Source organism: Mustela lutreola, chromosome 15 (assembly GCF_030435805.1).
Source record: "Mustela lutreola isolate mMusLut2 chromosome 15, mMusLut2.pri, whole genome shotgun sequence".
Taxonomy (NCBI): Eukaryota; Metazoa; Chordata; class Mammalia; order Carnivora; family Mustelidae; genus Mustela; species Mustela lutreola.
Window position 1 is genome coordinate 62,618,962 of NC_081304.1, and position 26,377 is coordinate 62,645,338.

Consider the following 26,377-nt stretch of genomic DNA (forward strand, 5'->3'; position numbering starts at 1 on the left):
AATATCGACTGATTGAGATTCTGTGTACCCTGATTTCAGAGAGAAGTTAAGATAAATAAGTAACACGAGGAGACTAGGAAGCCAAACATAAGTGATAATTTTGTGCCAGGGTGTGTATACATCTGTTTATCTTCTTGCTTTACCACTAAGGTTGCTCCTAGAGCAGAGTTTAAATATGTGTTGGAGCTAATCTCTGTGGATTACACAAGAAACCACATCCTACAGCTCTCCCTGAAACACCCCTTAGGATTTCAATGTAATTTGGTTTTTGCATTTTTAGAAATAACAAAATACTTTGCAAACTCATCTACTTTATTACCACCACAAGTGAGTCAGCTGACTCCACATTTTAACACAGTGACAGTCACAGAGTAATGGAGCAATGAGTAGAGTTATCAATATATGTGCTTTTAAGAAGTATGACATGGTAGCAGCTATTTCCAGGAACCAAAACATGGGTCAGCAGCTGTGCAGGAAAAGTGATGGAATAAATGACTCATTTCAGAGGAGTTCTATAACATATTAGTTCTATAATGTATCTTCAGCACCCAATTACCCACTTTGGTCTAAAGATAAGGATTTACAGTTAAGATCCCATTTATGATTTGACTGGTAGGGTCTGAATCATGTTTACTATTGTTTTGACTATTACTTGAAACCTATAGTAGTACTTGGGATATGTGTTGTGTATTCTGTGAACATGTGCTATTTTTAGATTAGATAATTCCTGTCTCGAACCCCTGTTAATTTGTTTGTTTTTGTTTATTTGATAGTGGTTTCAGTAAATGGATATATCTGAAAAATTGCAAAGCCACTATTAAAATAAGTTATTATTATATATAGCATGGAATTGCACATTCCTCCTTTGAATCTGACAGAGCTTCACCATATCCTTAACAATTTGGGAAAAACACGCTATTATTTTTCTTCATAAAATTTCTCCTGTTAGGCTGTGATGGTTGTCATCAGCAGTAACTCCTCTGAAGGCTTTGTCAAAAGAGTTGAAAAAATTGGAAAGGTGTGAATGAGCTGTTTGCTGAATATAAAGAAAAGAGCATTGAAGTACAATTCACACTCTTACTTCTCCTTCTATGCTTTCAGATGTTTGACATTTGAAAATTTTGCTTCTAGAAGAGATGCCCTATATAATTCTTACTTTAAGGAGCAAGTTGCTTTTATAATTTTTTTTATCATTCTACCATTCAAGTATTTCCATTTAAATTAAATTCAATACCATTTAAAAAAAATCAAAAGTGCAGCCAGTATTCAATTCCTGGGCTAAATAATTTTAGAAAGCTTTGTGTTATTGAACCTACGGGGTTTTTCTGTAGTTTTAACTCTTTCTTTCTGTGATTTTTCCAATTAGTCACGTAAGTGACTGCAATATAACAGACATTGAGGATAAAGGACTGAATAGAACAATCCTTGGCTTCATGAAGTTGAGAATCTAGCAAGGGAGTCAAACAATTCAATCATTCAGAGACAATTTATTGAGTGCCTGGCCTAAGATGAGCACAACAAAACCCCAGCCCAGAGGAATCATTTTAATGGGAGAGATAGATAATAGGTAAGCCAACTTTAAAAAGAAAAAAATTGTACTGGGTTTTCCTTTAATAGTGATGCATATTTGAACTAAATAAGCACATTTTAAAAAGAGCAGTGATTGAGAAGAGGTTTTGTAACTGAGTGGTCTGAAAGGGCCTCCCTGAAAAAGTCTGTTTTGAACAGATTTCTGAATAATATCAGCTAGGAAGCTGCGTAAAAATCTCAGAGATGGGTGATTTTTCCAGTCAAAAAACTGTAAAGGCTCCAAACTCACAATACACCTGTAAGTTTCTCTAATAAAGTAACTTCTGACAAAGAATGAGAAGAAATAACTAACCCAGGTTTGAAAGAAAAGGGACAGACTTTCTATGGAATTAATATTTAATTAAAGCTCTAAAGGACAAAAATACAATAGAGCAAAATTCTGGTGACGCTGATATACCTAATGAAAGTTCATAAACAAGGTGTGGGTAGCAAAGAGTGTGTGGGAATGTTGGTAAGAACAGTGGGGAAGAGTCATCCCTGAACATGTTCTTAAATGAAGCAATTCTTGTGTTGTTTTAAAGGGTAAATTGGAGTTTGCCTAAGTGATTAGAGAAGGATGCCTCGGCTTATGGAAGTTCAAAGCCATAAAGATGTGATAAACTACTGCAGATATTTTCATGTATATTTGTTGTTGCTTCTAGTAATGGTGATCTAAAAACTCCTACTTAAGACAACTTAAAAATCCAGACAAAATAGCTTTTAAAGTTAAAAATATCAGAATGATTATAAAAATAAGTGAGGGATTACTGGGCCAAAATACGAAACACAATGAGAGTCTAGAGATACATGCCCTGAAGCCATTTTAGCTATGAGAGCATTAGAAACTGCTAAAACACACTGAGCTGTGTTTTTAATAGACACATGATACTAGAGAAACAAAATTCAAAATCCAGCAGCAATCAAATTTGAGGACTTTGGTACAACCCAAATTTAAGTTGAGATCCCCAAAGCACAAGGAGAAGCAGAAATAAGACTAGAGCCTACCTTGCCTTGTGTGTAAACTGAGAAAGTCAACCACTGAATTTGGAGAATGATTGTCTTGTAGAGTCTCAGATATAAGAGAAAATCCTGCCAAGGAGGACCATACCATTATTATAGCTCTTAATTATCCCTAATCAATAAGAGTTTCAAATATAATGTCTTGAACATAGCAAAATGGAACAAAGCACACAAAGAAAAACCATTAACAAGATTTGATAGACAAAATGGAATTAACTATGATATTAAAATGATCAATAAATATTATAAAATGGCTTGATTACTCTGCTCAAAGAAATGAGAAGGGAAGCAAATTGAACAAAAAACTGAAACTAAAAAATGATATTGAGAAAGATTTTATAAATGAACCAAATGGATACTCTAGAACTTTAAAGATATGACAGCCAATTTAAGATACCACAGGGGTACCTGGGTGGCTCACTTAATTAAACCTCCAATTCGTTTTCCTTTTTTTTAACACCTTAATTTTATTTTATTTCTTTCATTTTGGCTCAGGTCATGATGTCAGGGTTGTGAAATAGAGCCCAGAGTTGGGCTCTGTGCTGAGCCTGGAGCCTGCTTAAGATTCTTTTCCCTTCTTTTTCTTTTTTTTTCTTTTTTTTTTTTTATAATTTTTTTATTTTTTATAAACATATATTTTTATCCCCAGGGGTACAGGTCTGTGAATCACCAGGTTTACACACTTCACAGCACTCACCAAATCACATACCCTCCCCAATGTCCATAATACCACCCCCTTCTCCCAAACACCCTCCCCCCAGCAACCCTCAGTTTGTTTTGTGAGATTAAGAGTCACTTATGGTTGGTCTCCCTCCCAATCCCATCTTCTTTCATTTATTCTTCTCGTACCCATTTAAGACCCCATGTTGCAACACCACTTCCTCATATCAGGGAGATCATATGATAGTTCTCTTTCTCCGCTTTTCTTATTACGCTAAGCATGATACGCTCTAGTTCCATCCATGTTGTCGCAAATGGCAAGATTTCATTTCTTTTGATGGCTGCATAGTATCCCATTGTGTATATATACCACATCTTCTTGATCCATTCATCTGTTGATGAACATCTAGGTTCTTTCCATAGTTTGGCTATTGTGGACATTGCTGCTATAAACATTCGAGTACATGTGCCCCTTTGGATCACTACGTTTGTATCTTTAGGGTAAATACCCAATAGTGCAATTGCTGGGTCATAGGGCAGTTCTATTTTCAACATTTTGAGGAACCTCCATGCTGTTTTCCAGAGACGTTGCACCAGCTTGCATTCCCACCAACAGTGTAGGAGGGTTCCCCTTTCTCCGCATCCTCGCCAGCATCTGTCATTTCCTGACTTGTTGATTTTAGCCATTCTGACTGGTGTGAGGTGATATCTCATTGTGGTTTTGATTTGTATTTCCCTGATGCCGAGTGATATGGAGCACTTTTTCATGTGTCTGTTGGCCATCTGGATGTCTTCTTTGCAGAAATATCTGTTCATGTCCTCTGCCCATTTCTTGATTGGATTATTTGTTCTTTGGGTGTTGAGTTTGCTAAGTTCTTTATAGATTCTGGACACTAGTCCTTTATCTGATATGTCATTTGCAAATATCTTCCTCCATTCTGTCAGTTGTCTTTTGATTTTGTTAACTGTTTCCTTTGCTGTGCAAAAGCTTTTGATCTTGATGAAATCCCAATAGTTCATTTTTGCCCTTGCTTCCCTTGCCTTTGGCGTTGTTCCTAGGAAGATGTTGCTGCGGCTGAGGTCGAAGAGGTTGCTGCCTGTGTTCTCCTCAAGGATTTTGATGGATTCCTTTCGCACATTGAGGTCCTTCATCCATTTTGAGTCTATTTTCGTGTGTGGTGTAAGGAAATGGTCCAATTTCATTTTTCTGCATGTGGCTGTCCAATTTTCCCAGCACCATTTATTGAAGAGGCTGTCTTTTTTCCATTGGACATTCTTTCCTGCTTTGTCAACGATTAGTTGACCATAGAGTTGAGAGTCTATTTCTGGGCTCTCTATTCTATTCCATTGATCTATGGGTCTGTTTTTGTGCCAGTACCATGCTGTCTTGATGATGACAGCTTTTTAATAGAGCTTAAAGTCCGGGATTGTGATGCCACCAACATTGGCTTTCTTTTTCAATATCCCTTTAGCTATTCGAGGTCTTTTCTGGTTCCATATACATTTTAGAATTATTTGTTCCATTTCTTTGAAAAAGATGGATGGTACTTTGATAGGAATTGCATTAAATGTGTAGATTGCTTTAGGTAGCATAGACATTTTCACAATATTTATTCTTCCAATCCAGGAGCATGGAACATTTTTCCATTTCTTTGTGTCTTCCTCAATTTCTTTCATGAGCACTTTATAATTTTTTGAGTATAGATTCTGTGTCTCTTTGGTTAGGTTTATTCCTAGGTATCTTATGGTTTTCGGTGCAATTGTGAATGGGATTGACTCCTTAATTTCACTTTCTTCTGTCTTGCTGTTGGTGTAGAGAAATGCAACTGATTTCTGTGCATTGATTTTATATCCTGACACTTTACTGAATTCCTGTATAAGTTCTAGCAGTTTTGGAGTGGAGTCTTTTGGGTTTTCCACATATAGTATCATATCATCTGCGAAGAGTGATAATTTGACTTCTTCTTTGCCGATTTGGATGCCTTTAATTTCCTTTTGTTGTCTGATTGCTGAGGCTAGGACCTCTAGTACTATGTTGAATAGCAGTGGTGATAATGGACATCCCTGCCGTGTTCCTAAAATTAGCAGAAAAGCTTTCAGTTTTTCTCCATTGAGAATGATATTTGCGGTGGGTTTTTCATAGATGGCTTTGATGATATTGAGGTATGTGCCCTCTATCCCTACACTTTGAAGAGTTTTGATCAGGAAGGGATGCTGTACTTTGTCAAATGCTTTTTAAGCATCTATTGAGAGTATCATATGGTTCTTGTTCTTTCTTTTATTGATGTGTTGTATTACATTGACTGATTTGCGGATTTTGAACCAACCTTGCAGCCCTGGAATAAATCCCACTTGGTCGTGGTGAATAATCTTTCTAATGTACTGTTGAATCCTATTGGCTAGTATTTTGTTGAGTATTTTCGCATCTGTGTTCATCAAGGATATTGGTCTATAGCTCTCTTTTTTGGTGGGATCCTTGTCTGGTTTTGGGATCAAGGTGATGCTGGCTTCATAAAATGAGTTTGGAAGTTTTCCTTCCATTTCTATTTTTTGGAACAGTTTCAGGAGAATAGGAATTAGTTCTTCTTTAAATGTTTGGTAGAATTCCCCCGGGAAGCCGTCTGTCCCTGGGCTTTTGTTTGTTTGGAGATTTTTAATGACTGTTTCAATCTCCTTACTGGTTATGGGTCTGTTCAGGCTTTCTATTTCTTCCTGGTTCAGTTGTGGTAGTTTATATGTTTCTAGGAATGCATCCATTTCTTCCAGATTGTCAAATTTATTGGCATAGAGTTGCTCATAGTATGTTCTTATAATAGTTTGTATTTCTTTGGTGTTAGTTGTGATCTCTCCTCTTTCATTCATGATTTTATTTATTTGGGTCCTTTCTCTTTTCTTTTTGATAAGTCGGGCCAGGGGTTTATCAATTTTATTAATTCTTTCAAAGAACCAGCTCCTAGTTTCGTTGATTTGTTCTATTGTTTTTTTGGTTTCTATTTCATTGATTTCTGCGCTGATCTTTATGATTTCTCTTCTCCTGCTTGGCTTAGGGTTTCTTTCTTCTTCTTTCTCCAGATCCTTTAGGTGTAGTGTTAGGTGTGTACCTGAGACCTTTCTTGTTTCTTGAAAAAGTCTTGTCCGCTATATATTTTCCTCTCAGGACTGCCTTTGTTGTGTCCCACAGATTTTGAACCTTTGTATTTTCATTATCATTTGTTTCCATGATTTATTTCAATTCTTCTTTAATTTCCCGGTTGACCCATTCATTCTTTAGAAGGATGCTTTTAGTCTCCATGTATTGGGGTTCTTTTCAAACTTCCTTTTGTGGTTGAGTTCTAGCTTTAGAGCACTGTGGTCTGAAAATATGCAGGGAATGATCCCAATCCTTTGATACCGGTTGAGTCCTGATTTAGGACCGAGGATGTGATCTATTCTGGAGAATGTTCCATGTGCACTAGAGAAGAATGTGTATTCTGTTGCTTTGGGATGAAATGTTCTGAATATATCTGTGATGTCCATCTGGTCCAGTGTGTCGTTTAAGGCCTTTATTTCCTTGCTGATCTTTTGCTTGGATGATCTGTCCATTTCAGTGAGGGGAGTGTTAAAGTCCCCTACTATTATTGTATTATTGTTGATGTGTTTCTTTGATTTTGTTATTAATTGGTTTATATTGTTGGCTGCTCCCACATTAGGGGCATAGATATTTAAAATTGTTAAATCTTCTTGTTGGACAGACCCTTTGAGTATGATATATTGTCCTTCCTCATCTCTTATTATAGTTTTTGGCTTAAAATCTAATTGATCTGATATAAGGATTGCCACTGCTGCTTTCTTCTGATGTCCATTAGCATGGTAAATTCTTTTCCACCCCCTCACTTTAAATCTGGAGGTGTCTTCGGGCTTAAAATGAGTTTCTTGGAGGCAACATATAGATGGGTTTTGTTTTTTTATACATTCTGATAGCCTGTGTCTTTTGACAGGGGCATTTAGCCCATTAACATTCAGGGTAACTATTGAGAGATATGAATTTAGTGCCATTGTATTGCCTGTAAGGTGACTGTTACTGTATATGGTCTCTGTTCCTTTCTGATATACCACTTGTAGGCTCTTTTCTTAGAGGACCCCTTTCAATATTTCCTGTAGAGCTGGTTTGGTGTTTGCAAATTCTTTCAGTTGTTGTTTGTCCTGGAAGCTTTTAATCTCTCCTTCTATTTTCAATGATAGCCTAGCTGGATATAGTATTCTTGGCTGCATGTTTTTCTCATTTAGTGTTCTGAAAATGTCATGCCAGCTCTTTCTGGCCTGCCAGGTCTCTGTGGATAAGTCAGCTGCCAATCTAATATTTTTACCATTGTATATTACAGACTTCTTTTCCCGGGCTGCTTTCAGGATTTTCTCTTTTTCACTGAGACTTGTAAATTTTACTATTAGGTGACGGGGTGTGGGCCTATTCTTATTGATTTTGAGGGGCGTTCTCTGAACCTCCTGAATTTTGATGCTCGTTCCCTTTGCCATATTGGGGAAATTCTCCCTAATAATTCTCTCCAGTATACCTTCTGCTCCCCTCTCTCTTTCTTCTTCTTCTGGAATCCCAATTATTCTAATGTTGTTTCGTCTTATGGTGTCACTTATCTCTCGAATTCTCCCCTCGTGGTGCAGTAGCTGTTTGTCCCTCTTTTGCTCAGCTTCTTTATTCTCTGTCATTTGGTCTTCTATATCACTAATTCTTTCTTCTGCCTCATTTATCCTAGCGGTGAGAGCCTCCATTTTTGATTGCACTTCATTAATAGCTTTTTTGATTTCAACTTGGTTAGATTTTAGTTCTTTTATTTCTCCAGAAAGGGCTTTTGTATCTCTCGAGAGGGTTTCTCTAATATCTTCCATGCCTTTTTCGAGCCCAGCTAGAACCTTGAGAATTGTCATTCTGAACTCTAGATCTGACATATTAGCAATGTCTGTATTGGTTAGGTCCCTAGCCTTCGGTACTGCCTCTTGTTCTTTTTTTTGTGTTGAATTTTTCCGTCTTGTCATTTTGTCCAGAGAAGAGTATATGAAGGGGCAAGTAAAATACTAAAAGGGTGGCAACAACCCCAGGAAAATATGCTTTAACCAAATTAGAAGAGATCCCAAATCGTGAGGGGGGAGAAAGGGGATAAAAAGAGTTTCAAAAAGAAAGAAAGAAAAAAAAAAAGAAAAAAGAAAAAAAAAGAAAAGAATTTTTAAAAAAAGAAACCACCTAAGAAAAATATAAAAAAGAAAAAATATATATATTAGATAAACTAGTAAAAAATCATTAAAAGAGAAAAAGGTAACAGTTAAAAAAAAAATTTTATCCGAAGGTGAGAAAAAAAAACAAAAAATGAAAAAGAAAAAAATTAAATTAACCGCAAAACTAAAAAAAATCACAGGGAAAAAGCCATGAGTTCCGTGCTTTGCTTTCTCCTCCTCTAGAATTCTGCTGCTCTCCTTGGTATTGAAACCGCACTCCTTGGTAGGTGAACTTGGTCTCGGCTGGATTTCTTGTTGATCTTCTGGGGGAGGGGCCTGTTGTAGTGATTCTCAAGTGTCTTTGCCCCAGGAGGAATTGCACCGCCCTTACCCGGGGCCGGGGTGAGTAATCCGCTGGGGTTTGCTTTCAGGAGCTTTTGTTCCCTGAGCGCTTTCCGTAGAGTTCCGGAGGACGAGAATACAAATGGCAGCCTCCTGGTCTCTGGCCCAGAGGAGCCAAGAGCCCAGGGCCACACTCCTCAGTGCGAGCTCAGAGAACAGCGCCAGTTACTCCCGTCTGCCTGACCTCCGGCCGCGCTCCGAGCTCACTGAGCCTGCGACCGGTTCAAGGTCACCCCGAGCTGCGAGCTTACTGTCGGCTCTGTCTCTGTAGCCGGCTTTCCCGTTCCAATACCCACAAGCTCTGCAACACTCAGACAAACCCCGATCCTTCTGTGACCCTGCGGGACCTGAGGCCACGCTGACCCCGCGTGGGCTTTGCCCCGGGTAGCCTCGGGAGTGATGTCCCTCAGCAGTTGCTCCGCCGCTTGCCGGGAGCCGGCCCCTCCCCCCGGGGTCTATCTTCCCGTCGCTTTGGATTCACTTCTCCGCCAGTCCTACCTTTCAGAAAGTGGTTGTTTTTCTGTTTCCAGAATTGCTGTTCTTCTTCTCTTTGATCTGCCGATGGATTTTCAGGTGTTTGCAATCTTTAGATAAGCTATCTAGCTGATCTCCGGCTAGCTGAATGAGTCTCAGCCTGCTACTTCTCCGCCATCTTGACTCCTCCCCCTTCTTCTATTTATTTTTAGGGAAGTATCCTTTACTGTTGAACATAAAGAAACTTAAGCAAGTCTGTCTTATTCAAAATTTGCATGCTGCTTTCTTATGAAACTAGATTATAGAGTTGTATGAAATAAATTCAATCAGTTAAGACATTAATGTTTGGAAAACTGGGTGGTCAGTTTAGTATTTCAAAAGAAGATTTTAAATTTAAACCTTAAAACTGAGCTCTTTCAGCCTTATTTATAGACCATCCTTCATGCTTCATAAGTATTCCTTCATTGTAAACTAACTAATAGTGTTTGTCACATTGTATATAACTAAAATGGATTTTGTATTCTATTATTTCAGAGTTAGTTGCAGTTTCTATTTCCTTACTTCCTTTTTTGAAAAATAGATTAATTCTACAAAAAGTTATTTCCAGCTTTATTGAAAAATAATTGACATATTATAATTTGTAAATTTAAGAAATGATTTCTTATAACACTGCAAACTTTTAACATTGTGTAAATTTTGTACCATTTGATAAATTGGTATACATCTATATTGCAATATATTCTACATAAAAATGTTAATACATCTACTATCTCATATAGTTGCCTCTGTTTTTTATGCATGTATTGTAAGGAATTTTAAGATCTACTCTCTTAGCAACTTTAATGTATATAGTACAGTAGAGATAAACTTCAGAGGTCTTGTGGGTTTTGTTCCAGACTGCCTCAATAAAGTGATTATATCAATAAACTAAGTCAAATCATTTTTTTTTTTTTTTGGTTTCCCAGTGCAAATAAAAAATCATGTTTCCCAGTGCATATAAAAAATAAACGCTATACTGTACTGTTCAAATCATTATGTCTTTAAAGAAAAACAATTCATATACTTTAAGTAAACTAGTTCTGAGTTTTCAGTGGGTCATAATTACTGATCACAGATCACCATAACAAATACAATAATAATGAAAAAACTTGAAATATTGCAAGAATTACCAACATGTGACAGAGAGACACAAAATGAACAAATGTTGTTAGAAAAATGGTGGTAGCACACCTATTTTATACAAGATTGCTATAAACTTTCAACTTGTAAGAATGTGATATATGCAAAATTTAATAAAGGGAAGCACAATAAAAAAAGTATGTATATATTATTAACTATGATCATCATGCTGTACATTAGATCCCCAGAACTTTTTCCTATTATAGTTGCAAGTTTGTACACTTTGAACACCTTATTCCACCCCAGGTTCACCCCTTGTCAACTCAACTCTATGTTTCCATTAGTTTGCTTTTTCTTCAGATTCTGTATGTAAGGGTTATCGTAATACATAAATTAAAAAATATATAAAATCTTTGAAATATTTCACTTAGTATAATACCTTCACGATCCATCCATGGTATTGTAAATGGCAGTATTTCTTAATTTTTCATGGTTATGTAGTATTCCATAGTATATATTTACCATACTTATTTTATTCATTCATCCATTAATGGATAGTGAAGTTATTTCCATCTCTTGCTTAGAGTTAATAATTTTATAATGAACATAAGAGTGCAGATATGTCTTCGAATAGTGACTTCGTTTCCTTTAGATATATACCTAGAAGTGGGATTACTGAATCATATGGTAATTTTACTTTTAATAATATGAATAGTCTCCATACTGTTTTCCATACAAATTTATATCCCTATCACAGTGCATAAGGTACCCATTTTCCCCAATATTTACCAAAATTTGTTAGTTTTAATTTTTTGGTAGTATATATTCTAATAGGTAGTAATATCTTGCTGTGTTTTTCAGAGGTAAACAAAAACAACAACATAATGACTTTGCCCTGAGTTTTTTATGTTGAGCACTTTTTAATGCTCCTGTTGGTCATTTATATAACTTTTTTGAATAAAAAGTCTATTGAGATCCTTTTGCTATTTTTTTAATTATATATTTTTTTCTTTTTGTATCTGTTGGTTATTAACCTCTTTTCAGATATAAGATTTTTAAGAATTTTCTTCCATTCTGTGGATTGTGTTTTCATTCCCTTTTTTTTGGCAATGCAGAAACTTTAGTTTGATGTAATAACATTTATTTATTTTTGCTTTTTTTGCTTGTGTTTTTGGTCTGGTATCCAAAAAACTATTGGCAAGACCAATGTCAAGGAAAATTTTTCCTATGTTTTCCTTTAGGAAATTTAGTTTCATGCATCACATTTAAGTCTTTAATCTATTTCAAGTTAAGATTTATGAGTGATATAAGGTTCCAGTTTCATGCTGATTTATGTGACTATTCAGTTTTAAATATCATTTACTGAAACAGACTATCTTTACCCATTACATATGTTGGCCCCTGTCAAATATTAGGTGACTGTATGAAAAGATTTATTTCTGGACTCTCAATTCTGTTCTACTTGTTTATTGGTCTGTTTTTATGCCAGTATACTTTATTGTTTTGAGCACGGGGGCTTTGTAGTATAGTTTCAAATCAAGAAGTGTAATTTCTCTTCTTCATTCTTTCTCAGAACTGCTTTGATTATTTGTTTGTCTCATATAAATTTTAGGATTTTTTACTTATTTATGTAAAAACACAATATTGGATTTTTAAAAAGATTATTTATTTATTTATTTGAGAGAGAGAGATGGCAAGCAGGCAGAGAGGCAGGCAGAGAGATAAGAGGTAGCAGCTTCCTGCTGAGCAGAGAGGCTGATGCGGGGCTCGATCCCAGGACCCTGGGGTCATGTCCTGAGCTGAAGGCAGCAGCTTAACCCACTGAGCCACCCAGGTGCCCCTAACATTGGATTTTTGATTGGAATTGAATTTACAGATGGTTTTCGGTAGTATGGACATTTTAACAATGTTAATTCTTACCATTCATAAATATGAGCTATCTTTCCATTTGTGTCTCCTTGAATTTCATATCAATGTCATAGATTATGGGGTACAGATCTTTCATCGTCTTAGTTAAATCTTATCATAAGTATTTTATTAGTTTTGATGCTAGTGTGAATTAGATTGTTTTCTTTATTTTTTCAGATAGTTCATCATTAGAGTGTTAAAATGCTCCTGTCTTGTGCTTACTTTATGGCAGCACATATACTCAAATTGGAATGATGCAGAGAAGATTAGCGTGATCACTGAGCAAGGATGACATGAAAAACTATTAAAAAAATGAAACAAAACAAAATTCTTCTCTTTTATATATTGATCTTGTATTTGGCAGCTTTACTAAATTTGTTTTTTCAAAATTTTTTGTGAATTTTTTAGGATTCTTTTACATGTAAGTTCATGTTATCCAAAAAAAAGAAAATTTTACTTCTTCCTTTTCTTTTTTTTTAAGTCTTTTATTTCTTTGTGTTCCTTGTTTCTCTGGCTAGGACATCCAGTACTATGTCAAATGAGAGTAGTGAAAGTGGACACATTTGTCTTTTTTCTGATCTTTAAGGGGAAAACTTTCAAACTTTTTTGATTGAATATGAGATTACCTCTGGGCTTGCAATATGTGTTTTTTCTTTAATGGATTTTTTAAATTATTTTTAAAAATTTTTTATAAATATATAATGTTTTTATCCCTAGGGGTACAGGTCTGTGAATCACCAGGTTTACACATTTCACAGCACTCACCATAGCACCTGCCCTCCCCAATGTCCATACCCCCACCATCCTCTCCCAACACACTTCCCCCCAGCAACCCTCAGTCTGTTTTGTGAGATTCAGTCTTTTATGCTTTGTCTCCCTCCCAATCCCATCTTCTTTTATTTTTCTTTTCGTACGCCCGAAACCGCCTATGTTGCATCTCCACTTCATCATATCAGGGAGATCATATGATAGTTGTCTTTCTGAGATTGATTTATTTCGCCAAGCATAATACCCTCTAGTTCCATCCACGTCATCACAAATAGCAGGATTTCATTTCTTTTGATGGCTGCATAGTATCCCATTGAACATATATACCACATCTTATTTATTGATTCATCTGTTGAAGGACATTTAGGTTCTTTCCATAGTTTAACTATTGTGGACATTGCTGCTATAAACATTTGGGTGCATGTGCCCCTTCAGAATGCCACGTTTGTATCTTTAGGGTATATACCCAGTACTACAATCACTGGGTCATAGGCTAGTTCTATTTTCAGCTTTTTGAGGCACCTCCACGCTGTTTTCCAGAGTGGTTTCACCAGCTTGCATTCCCACGTACAGTGTAGGAGGGTTGCCCTTTCTCCACATCCTCGCCAGCATCTGTCATTGACTGACTTGTTCATTTTAGCCATTCTGAAAGGTGTGAGGTGGTATCTCATTCTGGTTTTGATTTGTATTTCCCTGATGCCGAGTGATGTGGAGCATTTTTTCATGTGTCTGTTGGCCATTTGGATGAATTCTTTGCAGAAATGTCTGTTCATGTCCTCTGCCCATTTCTTCATTGGATTATTTGTTCTTAGGGTGTTGAGTTTGATAAGCTCTTTATAGATTTTGGATAGATACTGGCCCTTTATCTGGTATGTCATTTGCAAATATCTTCTCCCAGATAACTTCTGACAGTCATCTTTTGGCTTTGTTAACTGTTTCCTTTGCTGTGCAAAAGCTTTTTGATCTGATGAAATCCCAATAGTTCATTCTTGCCCTTGCTTCCCTTGCCTTTGGTGATGTTCCTAGGCAGAAGTTGCTGCTGCTGAGGTCAAAGAGGTTGCTACCTGTTCTCTCCTCAAGGATTTTGATGGATTCCTTTCTCACATTATGCTTCTTCATCCATTTCCAGTCTATTTTCATGTATGGTGTAAGGAAATGGTCCAACTTCATGTTTCTGCATGTGGCTGTTCAATTTTCCCAACACCATTTGTTGAAGAGGCTGTCTCTTTTCCATAGGACATTCCTTCCTGCTTTGTTGAAGACTAGTTGACCATAGAGTTGAGGGTGTATTTCTGGGCTCTCTATTCTGTTCCATTGATCTATGTCTGTTTTGGGGACAGTTCCCTACTATCTTGATGATGACAACTTTGTAATAGAGCTTGAAGTCTGGAATTGTGATGCCAACAACTTTGGCTTTCTTTTTCAATATTCCTCGGGCTATTCGAGATATTTTCTGGTTCCATATATATTTTAGGATGATTTGTCCCATTTCTTTGAAAAAAACGGATGGGATTTTTGATAGGGATTGCATTAAATGTGTAGATTGCTTTAGGTAGCATAGACATTTTCACAATATTTGTTCTTCCAATACAGGAGCATGGTACATTTTTCCATTTCTTTGTGTCTTCTTCAATTTCTTTCATGAGTACTTTAGAGTTTTCTGAGTATAGATTCTTTGTCTCTTTGGTTAGGTTTATTCCTAGGTATCTTAGGGTTTTGGGTGCAATTGTAAATGGGTTTCACTCCTTAATTTCTATTTCTTCAGTCTTGTTGGTATAAAAAAAATGCAACCAATTTCTGTTCATTGATTTATATCCTGACACTTTACAGAATTCCTATACAAGTTATAGCAGATTTGGAGTGGAGTCCTTTAAGCTTTCCACATACAGTGTCATATCGTCTGCAAACAGGGATAGTTTGACTTCTCTTTTGCCAACTTGGAAAAGTTTGGATGCCCTTAATTTCTTTTTGTTGTCTGATCGCTGAGGCTAGGACTTCTTGTACGATGTTGAATAGCAGTGGTGATAACGGACATACCTGCAGTGTTCCTGACCTCAGCGGTATTCAGTTTTTCTCCATTGAGAATGATATTTGCAATGGGTTTTTCATAGATGGCTTTGATAATATTGATAATATGTGCCCTCTATCCCTACACTTTGAAGAGTTTTATTCAGGAAGGGACACTGCACTTTGCCAAATGCTTTTTCAGCATCTATGGAGAGTATCATATGGTTCCTGTTCTTTCTTTTATTAATGTGTTGTATCACATTGATTGATTTGCAGATGTTGAACCAACCTTGTAGCCCTGGAATAAATCCCACTTGGTCGTGGTGAATAATCCTTTTAATGTACTGTTGAATCCTATTGGCTAGTATTTTGGTGAGAATTTTCGCATCTGTGTTCATCAAGGACATTGGTTTGTAGTTCTCTTTTTTGATGGGATCCTTGTCTGGTTTTGGGATCAAGATGATGCTGGCCTCAGAAAAAAAGAGTTTGGAAGTTTTCCTTCCATTTCTATTTTTTTGGAACAGTATCGTGAGAATAGGAATTAATTCTTCTGTAAATGTTTGGTAGAATTCCCCTGGGAAGCATCTGGCCCGGGGCTTTTGTTTGTTTGGAGATTTTTGATGACTGTTTCAATCTCTGTACTGGTTATGGGTCTGTTCAGGTTTCCTATTTCTTCCTGGTTCAGTTGTGGTAGTTTATCTGTCTCTAGGAATGTATCCATTTCTTCCAGATTGTTGAATTTGTTGGCGTAGAGTTGCTCATAGTATGTTCCTATAATTGTTTGTATTTCTTTGGTGTTTGTTGGTTGTGATCTCTCCTCTTTCATTCATGAATTTATTTATTTGGGTCTTTCTCTTTTCTTTTTGATAAGTCTGGAAAGGGGTTTATCAATCTTATTAATTCTTTCAAAGAACCAGCTCCTAGTTTCGTTGATTTGTTCTATTGTTTTTTGTTGTTGCTGTTGGGTTTTTGTTTGTTTATTTGTTTCTATTTCATTGATTTATGCTCTGATCTTTATTATTCCTCTTCTCCTGCTGGGTTTAGGCTTTCTTTGTTGTTCTTTCTCTGACCCCTTTAGGTGTAGGGTTATGTTGTGTATTTGATATCTGAGAGAGAAGCATAGGTGCACACGTCTGTCACTGCGCTCCCCAGGAGCATGTCTGGGGAAGGCGCAGCACGCCACCCCAGGAGAAGAGAAGGAGCCATTGGCCTTGTGGTCGGGAAAGGTCGGGAAGCAGAATAGCCTGCCGTGGCAGGAACAGCAGGCCATTGGCAAGACAAGTGTCACCTGCTCCCTGTGCGGAGAGACAAAGCCTGGTTCCTAAGGAGACATGAGGGGATGACTAGGGCAGGGATGCATGCTCCACTCTGAGGAAGGAGTCTGGGCAGAAGACAGGCCTTTCCTGTGCCTCTGGTCCCAAGGGGACAGCATCTCCTTGACCACCTGTCCGTAGGGCCGACTTGGGCTAGATACCAGGCGCCATATCCGGAACTTGCAGAAATAGCTCCCTCGAGAAACGGGCAGTCAGATGCCATCTTTCTCCAAGATGTGACAGCGTTTTCGGTGGCAGGGAAGGAGTGGGGACAATCCCCCAAAGCTCCCCATTCCAGTGAACGGGCGGTGTTCAGGGATACTGTCGCCTCTCCTCTCCTGTGGGGAAGGCACTGGCCTTGTCAGCGAGTCCGCCTGAGGGCCAGTGCAAAAGGCCAAGCGTTGCCTACACCGGGAGAATGTAGTGTGCATTGAGTGCCATCCTACGCCATGCACGTTGCTGCAGGGTTGTGACTGTGTCTGCTTAGTTCGGCCTGGCAGGGTGAACCCAGAGCGCCAACATGGAGCCTGGGAAAGCAAGGCCCAAGAGGGACCAGCTCTCCTGCAGCTCTTCTTCCCTGATGCGACAGAGCGAACACCCAAATCCTTGCTGAGGAAGCAGCAGCGAAGTGCCGTTCGTGCCAAGCTGAAAACCTCTGCGGAAGCATAGCAGTCGCTGGGAAATCAGAGTCGGTTCTGTGGGCTGCTGTTGCTGCTTGCCTTAGCCTAGTATTTGCAGCACGGCGGGAGAAACCCTCATACAGCGAACGGCTCTTTGCCTGGGCATCTCCTCTGGGAAAGCACAGCATTCTTTGGGAAATCAGAGTCGGGTCTGTGGGATGATGCTGCTGCTTGCCTGAGCAAGACTCCACAGCACGGTGTAATAAACCTGCATGGAGCGAAATCCTCTTTGCCTGGGCATCCCCACTGCCTGAGAGAGAACCGTGGCTGCGCCTGTGGAAAGAGCCTTAAGGAAAGGGACATGTCTGTCACTGGACTCCTCAGGAGCCTCTCTGGGGAAAGTGCAGCAAGCTGCCCCAGGAGAAGAGAAGGAGCCATTGGCCTTGTGGTCGGGAAATGGTCGCGAAGCTGGACAGCCGACCCTGGCAGGAACAGCGGGCCGGTGGCAAGACAAGTGTCACCCACTCCCTGTGCAGAGAGACGAAGCCTGGCTGCTAAGGAGACATGAGGGGATGATTGGGCCGGGGAACATGCTCCAATCTGAGGAAGGAGTCTGGGCAGAAAGAAGGTCTTTCCTGTGCCTCTGGTCCCAAGTGGAAAGCATCTCCTTGGCCACCTGTCCAGAGGGCAGACGTGGGCTTGCCACCAAGCTCCCGGGCCTGAACTCACAGAAACACCTCCTGGAGGAACGGGCAATCAGATGCCGTCTTCCTCCAGGATGTGGCAGCATTGGCGGAGGCAGGCGGTGTCCCGGGGAAACAGGGACACTTACCCATTACTACCCATCCCAGGGCACGGGCGGTGTGCAGTGATCCTCTCGCGTCTCCTCAAGGACGGGGAAGGCACTGGCCTAGTCCCCTGTCCACCTGAATGCCAGAGCAAAAGGGCCAGCCGTGCCTACGCTGAGAGATGGCATTGTGAGCAGAGTGCCATCCTAGACCACGCACGCTGCTGCAGGGTCGAGACTGTGTCTGCTTATTTCAGCTTGGCAGGATGAACCCAGGATATGAACTTGGAGCCCGGGATAGCAAGGCCCCAAGAGGTAACAGCTCTCCCGCAGAACTTCTTCCCTGACGCGACTGAAGCCTTGCTGAAGAAGCAGCGTCGAAGTGCTGTTCGCTTCAAGCCAAAGCGTCTGCGAAAGCACAGCATTTGCTGAGAAATCAGAGTTGGTTCTGCGGGCTCTTCTGCTGCCTGCCTGTGCCCAGTCTCGCAGTGGAAGAAACCCGCATACAGCGAAAGCCTCTTTGCCCGGGCATCTCCTCTGCTAAAGCACCGCATTCGTTGGGAAATCAGAATCGGATGTGTGGGATGCTGCAGCTGAATGCCTGAGCTAGTCTCCGCAGAATGGTTGAAGATACTCGCATGGAGCGAAATCCTCTTTGCCCTAGCACCCCTCTGCCTGAGAGAGAAGCGCGGTTGCGCCTGTGGAAAGAGCCTTAAGGAAAGGGACATGTCTTTCACTGCGCTCCCCAGGAGCATGTCTGTGGAAGGTGCAGCACGCTGCCCAGGGAGAAGAGCAGGAGCCGTTGGCCTTCTGGTCTGGAAACGGTTGGGAAGCAGGAGAGCCGGCCCTGGAAGGCACAGAGGCCGGTGGCAATACAAGTGTCACCCGATCCCTGTGCAGAGAGACGGAAGCCTGGCTGCTACGGAGAGAGGAGGGGATGAGTAGGGCAGGGCACGTGCTCCACTCTTAGGAAGGAGTTTGGGCAGAAAGCATGCCTGTCCTGAGCCTCTGGGCACAAGGAGACAGCAGCTCTTTGGCCACCTGTCCCTGGGGCAGACATGCGCTAGCCACAAGGCGCCTACGCTGAACTCGCAGAAATAGCTCCCTGAAATAACGGGGAGTCAGACGCCATCTTCCTCCAGGATGTGGAAGCTTGGAGGAGGCACGGGGTTTAAGGGGAAGGGGTGGGGACAGTCCCCCAAAGCTCCCTATTCAGTGCACGGGCGGTGTGCAGGGATCCTGTCTCCTCTCCTTTCCTGTGGGGAAAGCACTGGGCTAGTCCACGAGTCCGCCTGAGCGCCTGAGTAAAAGGCCAAGCGATGCCTACACCGGGAGATGGTAGTGTGTATAGGGTGCCATCCTAGGCTCCTCATGCTACTGCAGGGTTGTGGCTGTGTCTGCTTAGTTCGGCCTGGCAGGGTGAACCCAGGACGCGAACATGGAGCCCGGGAAAAAAGGCCCAAGAGGCAGCAGCTCTCCCGCAGCTCTTCTTCCCTGACGCGACTGAAGCCTTGCTGAGGAAGCAGCAGCGAAGTGCTGTTCGCTCCAAGCCAAAACCTCTGCGAAAGCACAGAATTCGCTGAGAAATGTTCTGCGGGCTGCTGCTGCTTGCCTGAGCCCTGTCTCGCGGTGGGAGAAACCCGCATACAGCGAAAGCCTCTTTGCCTTGTCATCTGCCCTTGGAAAGCACAGCATTCGTTGGGAAATCTGAGTTGGGTTTGCAGATGCTGCTGCTGCTTGCCTGAGCTAGTCTCCGCAGCACGGTGGATGATACCCGCATGGAGCGAAATACCCTTTGCCCTGGCATCCCTTCTGCCTGAGAGAGAGGCGTGGTTGCACACGTCTGTCACCGCGCTCCCCAGGAGCAAGTGTTGGGAAGGCGCAGCACGCCGCCCCTGGAGAAGAGAAGGAGCCGTTAGCCTTGGGTTCAGGAAACGCTCGGGAAGCAAGATAGCCTGCCGTGGCCCGAACAGCAAGCCTGTGGCAAGACAAGTGTCCCCCGCTCCTTGTGCGGAGAGATGGAAGCCTGGCTGCTAAGGAGACATGAGGGGATGACTAGGGCAGGGGCGCGTGCTCCCCTCTGAGGAAGGATTCTGGGCAGAACGCAGGCCTGTCCTATGCCTCTGTTTCCAAGGGGAGAGCATCTCCTTGGCCACCTGTCCCAAGGGCAGACTTGGGCTTGCCCCCAGGTGCCATACCCGCAACTCGCAGAAACAACCCCATGGAGAAACGAGCAGTCAGATGCCATCTTCCACCTAGATGTGGCAGCGATGTGGGTGGCAGGGTGTGTGCCGGGGAAGGAGTGGAGACTGTCCCCCACAGTTCCCCATCCAAGTTTACGAGCCGTGTGCAAGGATCCTGTCGCCTCCTCTCTCCTGTGGTGAAGGCACTGGCCTAGACCCCATGTCTGCTTGAGCGCCGGAACAATAGACAAAGCCTTACCTACCCCAGGAGATGGTAATAGGCATAGAGTGCCATGCTAGGCCACGCATGCTGCTGCAGGGTTGTGACTGTCTGCTTAGTTCGGCCTAGCAAGGTGAACCCCTGGCGCGAACTTGGAGCCCGGGAAAGCAAGGCCCAAGAGGCACCAGCTCTCAGGCATCTCTTCTTCCCTGACGCGAACGAAGCCTTGCTGAGGAAGCAGTGGTGAAGTGCAGTTCGCTCCAAGGCCAAAGCCTCTCTGAAAGCACAACATTCGCTGAGAAATCAGAGTCGGTACTGTGGGCTGCTGCTGCTGGTTGCCTGAACCCAGTCTTAAGGCTCTTTGCCCGGTCATCTCCTCTGGGAAAGCACAGCATTCGTTGGGAAATCAGAGTTGGGTTTGGGGATGCTGCTGCTGCTTGCCTGAGCTAGTCCCTGCAGCACGGTGGAAGATACCCGCATGGAGCGAAATTCTCTTTGCCCTAGCATCCCCTCTGCCTGAGAGAGAAACGTGTTTGCACATCTGAAAGGGCCTTAAGGAAAGGGACATGTCTTTCCCCGCCCTACCATGGAGCACGTCTGGGGTAGGCGCAGCACGCTGCCCCCGGAGAAGAGGAGCCGTTGGCCTTGGGGTCGGAAAACGCTCGAGAAGCAGGATAGCCTGCCGTGGCAAGTACAGCAGGCTGGTGGCAAGACAAGTGTCACCCGCTCCCTGTGTGGAGAGATGGAAGCCTGGCTGCTAAGGAGATATGAGGGGACGACTAGGGTTGGGGCGCGTGCTCCCCTCTGAGGAAGGAGTCTGGACAGAAGGCAGGCCTGTCCTGTGCCTCTGGTCCCAAGGGCACAGCATCTCCTTGGACAACAGTCCGTAGGGCAGACTTGGGCTTGCTACCAGGCATCATACCCTGAATTCGCAGAAACAGCTCCTTGGAGAAAAGGGCAGTCAGATGCCATCGTCCTCCAAGATGTGACATCGTTGTCGGTGGCAGGGTGTGTGCCGGGGAAGGAGTGGCGACAATCCCCCAAAGCTCCCCAATCTAGTGCACGGGCGGTGTTCAGGGATCCTGTCGCCTCTCCTCTCCTGTGTGGAAGGCACTGGCCTTGTCCACGAGTCCGCCTGAGGGCCAGTGCAAAAGGCCAAGCGTTGCCTACACTGGGAGATGGTAGTGTGCATAGATTGCCATCCTAGGCCACGCACGCGGCTGCAGGTTTGTGGCTGTGTCTGCTTACTTCGGCCTGGTTGGGTTAATCCAGGGCGTGAACATGGAACCCGGGAAAGCAAGGCCCAAGAGGCACCAGCTCTCCCACGGCTTCTCTTCCCTGAGGCGACAGAGCGGACGCCCAAAGCCTTGCTGAGGAAGCAGCAGCGAAGTGCGGTTCGCACCAAGCTGAAAATCTCTGCGAAAGCTTAGCAGTCACTGGGAAAGCAGAGTTGGTTATGTGAGCTGCTGTTGCTGCTTGCCTTATCCTAGTATTCGCAGCATGGCGGGAGAAACCCTCATAGAGTGAAAGCTTCTTTGCCCGGGCATCCCCTCTGGGAAAGCACATCATTCTTTGGGAAAACAGAGTCGGGTCTGTGGGATGCTTCTGCTGCTTGCCTGAGCTAGTCTCCACAGCACAGTGTAATAAACCCGCATGGAGCGAAATCCTCTTTGCTTGGGCATCCCCTCTGCCTGAGAGAGAAGCATGGTTACACCTGTGGAAAGAGCCTTAAGGAAAGGGACACGTCTGTCACTGCAGAGCGACGGAATCCTGGCTGCTAAGGAGACACGAGAGGAAGATTAGGGCAGGGGAAAGGGCTCCACTCTGAGGAAGGAGTCTGGGCAGAAAGCATGCCTGTCCTGAGCCTCTGGGCCCAAGGAGACAGCAGCTTTGGCCACCTGTCTCTGGTGGAGACATGGGCTTGCCACCAGGCGCCTACCCTGAACTCGCAGAAACAGCTCCCTGAAAGAACTGGCAGTCATATTCCGTCTTCCTCCAGGATGTGGAAGCGTTCGCGAAGGCACGGGGTGTCCAGGCAAGGATTGGGGACCGTCCCCCACAGCTCCCCATCCCAGTGCGCGGGCGGTGGGCAGGGATCGTGACGCCTCTCCTCTCCTGTGGGGAAGGCACTGGCTTGGTCCCCGAGTCTGCGTGCACGCCAGAGCAAAAAGCCAAGCTTTGCCTATGCCAGGAGATGGTAGTGGGCTTAGAGTGCCATCCTAGGGCGCGCACGATTCTGCAGGGTTGTGACTCTGTCTTAGTTCAGCTAGGCAGTGTGAACCGAAGTGCTAACATGGAGCCCGGGAAAACAAAGCCCAAGAGGCACCAGCTCTCCCACAGCTCTTCTTCCCTGACGGGACCGAGCGAACGCCCAAAGCCTTGTTGAGGAAGCGGCAGCGAAGTGCGTTTCACGCCAAGCTGAAAACCACTACAAAAGCATATCAGTCGCTGGGAAATCAGAGTCGGTTCTGTGGGCTGCTCTTGCTCCTTGCCTTAGCCTAGTATTCGCAGCAGAGTGGGAGAAACCTGCATAGAGCGAAAGCCTCTTTGCCCGAGCATCCCCTCTGGGAAAGCACAGCATTCTTTGGGAAATCAGAGTCGGGTCTGTGGGATGCTGCTGCTGCTTGCCTTAGCTAGTCTCCACAGCACGGTGTAATAAACCCGCATTGAGCAAAATCCTCTTTGCCCGTGCATCCCCCTCTGCCTGAGAGAGCACCTGTCGAAACAGCCTTAATGAAAGGGACACGTCTGTTACCGCGCTCCTCAGGAGCATGTCTGCATAAGACGCCGCACGCCGCCCTGGGAGAAGTGAAGGAGCTGTTGGCTTTGCTGTTGGGAAACGGTGGTGAAGCAGGAGAGCCTGCCATGGCAGGAACAGCAGGCAGGTGGCAAGACAAGTGTCACCCGCTCCCTGTGGGGATAAAATGAAGCCTGGCGGCTGAGGAGACACGAGCGGCTAAGGAGCCATGAGGGCGCTCGTGATCCTCTCTGAGGAAGGAGTCTGGGCAGAAGGCAGGCCTGTCCTGTGCCTCTGGTCCCAAGGGGCCAGCATCTCCTTGGACACCTGTCCCTAGGGCAGACTTGGGTTTGCCACCAGGCGCAATACCCGGAACTCACAGAAAGAGCTCCCTGGAGAAACAGGCAGTCAGAGGCCTTCTTCCTCCAAGATGTGGCAGCGTAAATAACCAGATGAATAACCAGTGAATATTATTATAGTAAATATATGCACATTTATAAACTGAGAATTTTCAGGAGCGACAGCCAATGTAGAAAATCGAGATGGTGTTATAGAAAATTCCATAAAACCCTTTGCATTAGTTTAACAGCCCGGTATAATATTTAGAAACATGTGTAATTTCTTTGAGCAGTTAAGCATAGAAAAACATGGCTGAAATAATGATAAACACTTAACATTTACTTAAATTTTTGTTTATTTTTATCCTTTAATGCCCATCTTGTGTTCCTAATGTCCTAAGTATTTGTGGTTGTTAGAGCAAAGTAAATTTGAAAATTTCCATGGGGAGGGGAAATGGTATCTGTTTGTAAAACAAAACAAAACAAAACAAAAACACAGGGCACCTTTCCTATGGTTGTGAGCTGCCCTTCCCTTACTGCTCAATGCATTTTCATTAACACCCACCTCACAGTCCATAGGCAGCTATCTGTGTTCCCATCTTTAAGAAATTTTATCCTACAAGTCTTTCCTCATGACACTGTTGCCTATTACATAAATCAAACAGACATTCAACCTCTTGGAATGGAATCCGAAACCCACAAAGCTGACTGCTGTCAGGACTCATAAGGAAGGCAATTAATAAATTTATTATTTAGGAGAGGAGTTGTTTGCTTTCCAAAAATCCATGCAAAGTTGGAATGTTATCCGGAGTGTATATCAAACTGACGAAGCTAAAAGTGTCTTTTTATCTCAGGTTCACCCATTTGACAATCATTATATTTTCTCCTTTATCTCTGGTTTGGTCAGCTATGCTAGTGTCAGAACACTTAATTCATTCAGCCAATCAACAAAGACCTATTTAGTACTAATTTTTTGTGGGTGGGATGAATAAGACAAATATCTGCCACAATGGAGCATATGATCTAGAGTTTAAAATTCATATTTGAATTACGTACATACCACCACATACATGAATTACATACTTACCACCACAAATGTAAACAACACTTATAAAATTGATAATGCGAAGGAGAAGACCTTAATATTAAAAGCAATAAAATTGATATGTCTATTAGTAGAAATAAAAAATAGTCATATATTAACTAAAGTAAAATTTAGGGCTCCCTGGGTGACTCAATCAGTTAAGCAGCTGCATTTGGCTCAGGTCATGATCCCAGGGTCCTGGGATTAAGACCTGCATCGGGCTCACTGCTGGGTAATAAGCCTGCCTCTCGATCTTCCTCTGCCTGCCACTCTGCGAACTTGAGCTCTCTCTATCTCTCTCTCTGTCAAATAAACAGAATCTTAAAAAAAAAAAAGATAAAGTAACACTTACTGAAGCTTTGGGGATGGTGATGTCATCAAGATGGCAACATGGATGCATGGATGGCTCCTTATTTATTGCGAAAGGTAAATGTATAGTCAAAACCAGATTCTCTAATATTGTAATGGTGATATATAAATCATTTAGTAGTCTAGATTAAAAGTTAAAAAAACAAGCCTATTAAAAATAACTATAACTGCAATCATTTGTTATTGAAAATACAATATAAAAATGATCTAAAATGTAAAAACATCAATAACCTGTTGTTATAGGAGAAGTATAAATTTTCTGTAAACTATTGAAGTTCAGTTGTTTTCAAAATAAAATGGAATGTTATAACTAACGTATTTTATATAAGCTTAATGGTAAATATAAAAAATTAGTAGATTCACAAAAGATTTTGATAAAGAAGTTAAAACATACTGCCACAAAAAGTCATCAGATTACAAACAAAGACAACAAGACAGGAAATAAAGAGCAGAGCATCTACAAAAGAGAAACAAAACAGATAAACACTGGGGAAAGAAAAAAAAATTAAAAAAGGGAGGGGAAGGCAAACCATAGTACACTTAACTATAAGTAACAAACTGTTTCTGGAGGGGAGATGGGCAGGGGTATGGGATAAGCCAGTAATAATTATTAGGAGGTCACTTGTGATGAGCATTGATGAGCATATGTAAATGGTGAATTACTAAATTCTACTCCTGAAACTAATATTACACTATATACTAACTAAAATTTAAATAAATCATGAAATATAAAAAGAATGAAAGGCAATAGTTAAGTCCTTACCTATCCATAATTACTTTAACTATAAGTGAATGGAATCATCAGTTGGAAGACATAGAAAGGCTAGAATAGATTAAAAAACAAACAAAAAACACAAGATCCAACAATATGTGGCATATAAAAGAATCACTTTAGCTTTAAGGGCACACATGGGCAGAGAGTAAAGGTATGGAAAACGATATTCCAAGCTAATGATAACAAAAGAAAACAAGGGTGGCAATAACTATAACAGACAAAATAGGGTTTATATAAGCTAAAAATTACCACAGGAGTCAAAGAAGGTCATTATACAATAAGAAAAGTGTCATCAATTCATCAATACAGTAATTGTAAATATCATGTACCTAATATTGAGCCACATAAATATATAAAACAAATACTAACAAAACAAAAAGGAGAAATAAATAGCAATACAATAATATCTGGGGACAATAATACCCCACTCTTACCTATGGATAGATCATCCAGACAGAAAATCAATAAGAAAATTGTGAATTTAGACACTATGCCTGGACAACTGGGTGGCTCAGTCAGTTAAGCCTTTGCCTTTGGCTCAGGTCGTGATCCCAGGGTCCTGAGATAGAGTCCCACATTGGGCTCCCTGCTCAGGAGGGGGTCTTCTCACTCTGTCTCTGCGCTTGCCCCTTGCTCATTCTCTCTGCCCTGCTCTCTCTCAAACAAACAAAACAAACAAACAAACAAGAAATATGTCAAATGAACCTAACATATTTACAGGATATTCCATCCAATAGTATCATAATAAATATTCTTCTCAAACACATGTGGAAAATTTTCTAGGATAGATCACATTTTAAACCACAAAACAAGAGTCCC

General features: G+C 42.0%; 1 protein-coding gene and 1 pseudogene across 2 annotated transcripts in view; one reads left to right on the plus strand and one right to left on the minus strand.

Annotated features, from left to right (window-relative positions):
• LOC131816541 (conserved oligomeric Golgi complex subunit 2-like) overlaps positions 1 to 26,377 on the minus strand; it is a 449,889-nt gene that overhangs the window by 217,312 nt on the left and 206,200 nt on the right. The gene's annotated exons all lie outside the window — the stretch shown is intronic.
• On the plus strand, positions 12,572 to 12,690 carry LOC131817176 (U6 spliceosomal RNA; annotated as a pseudogene).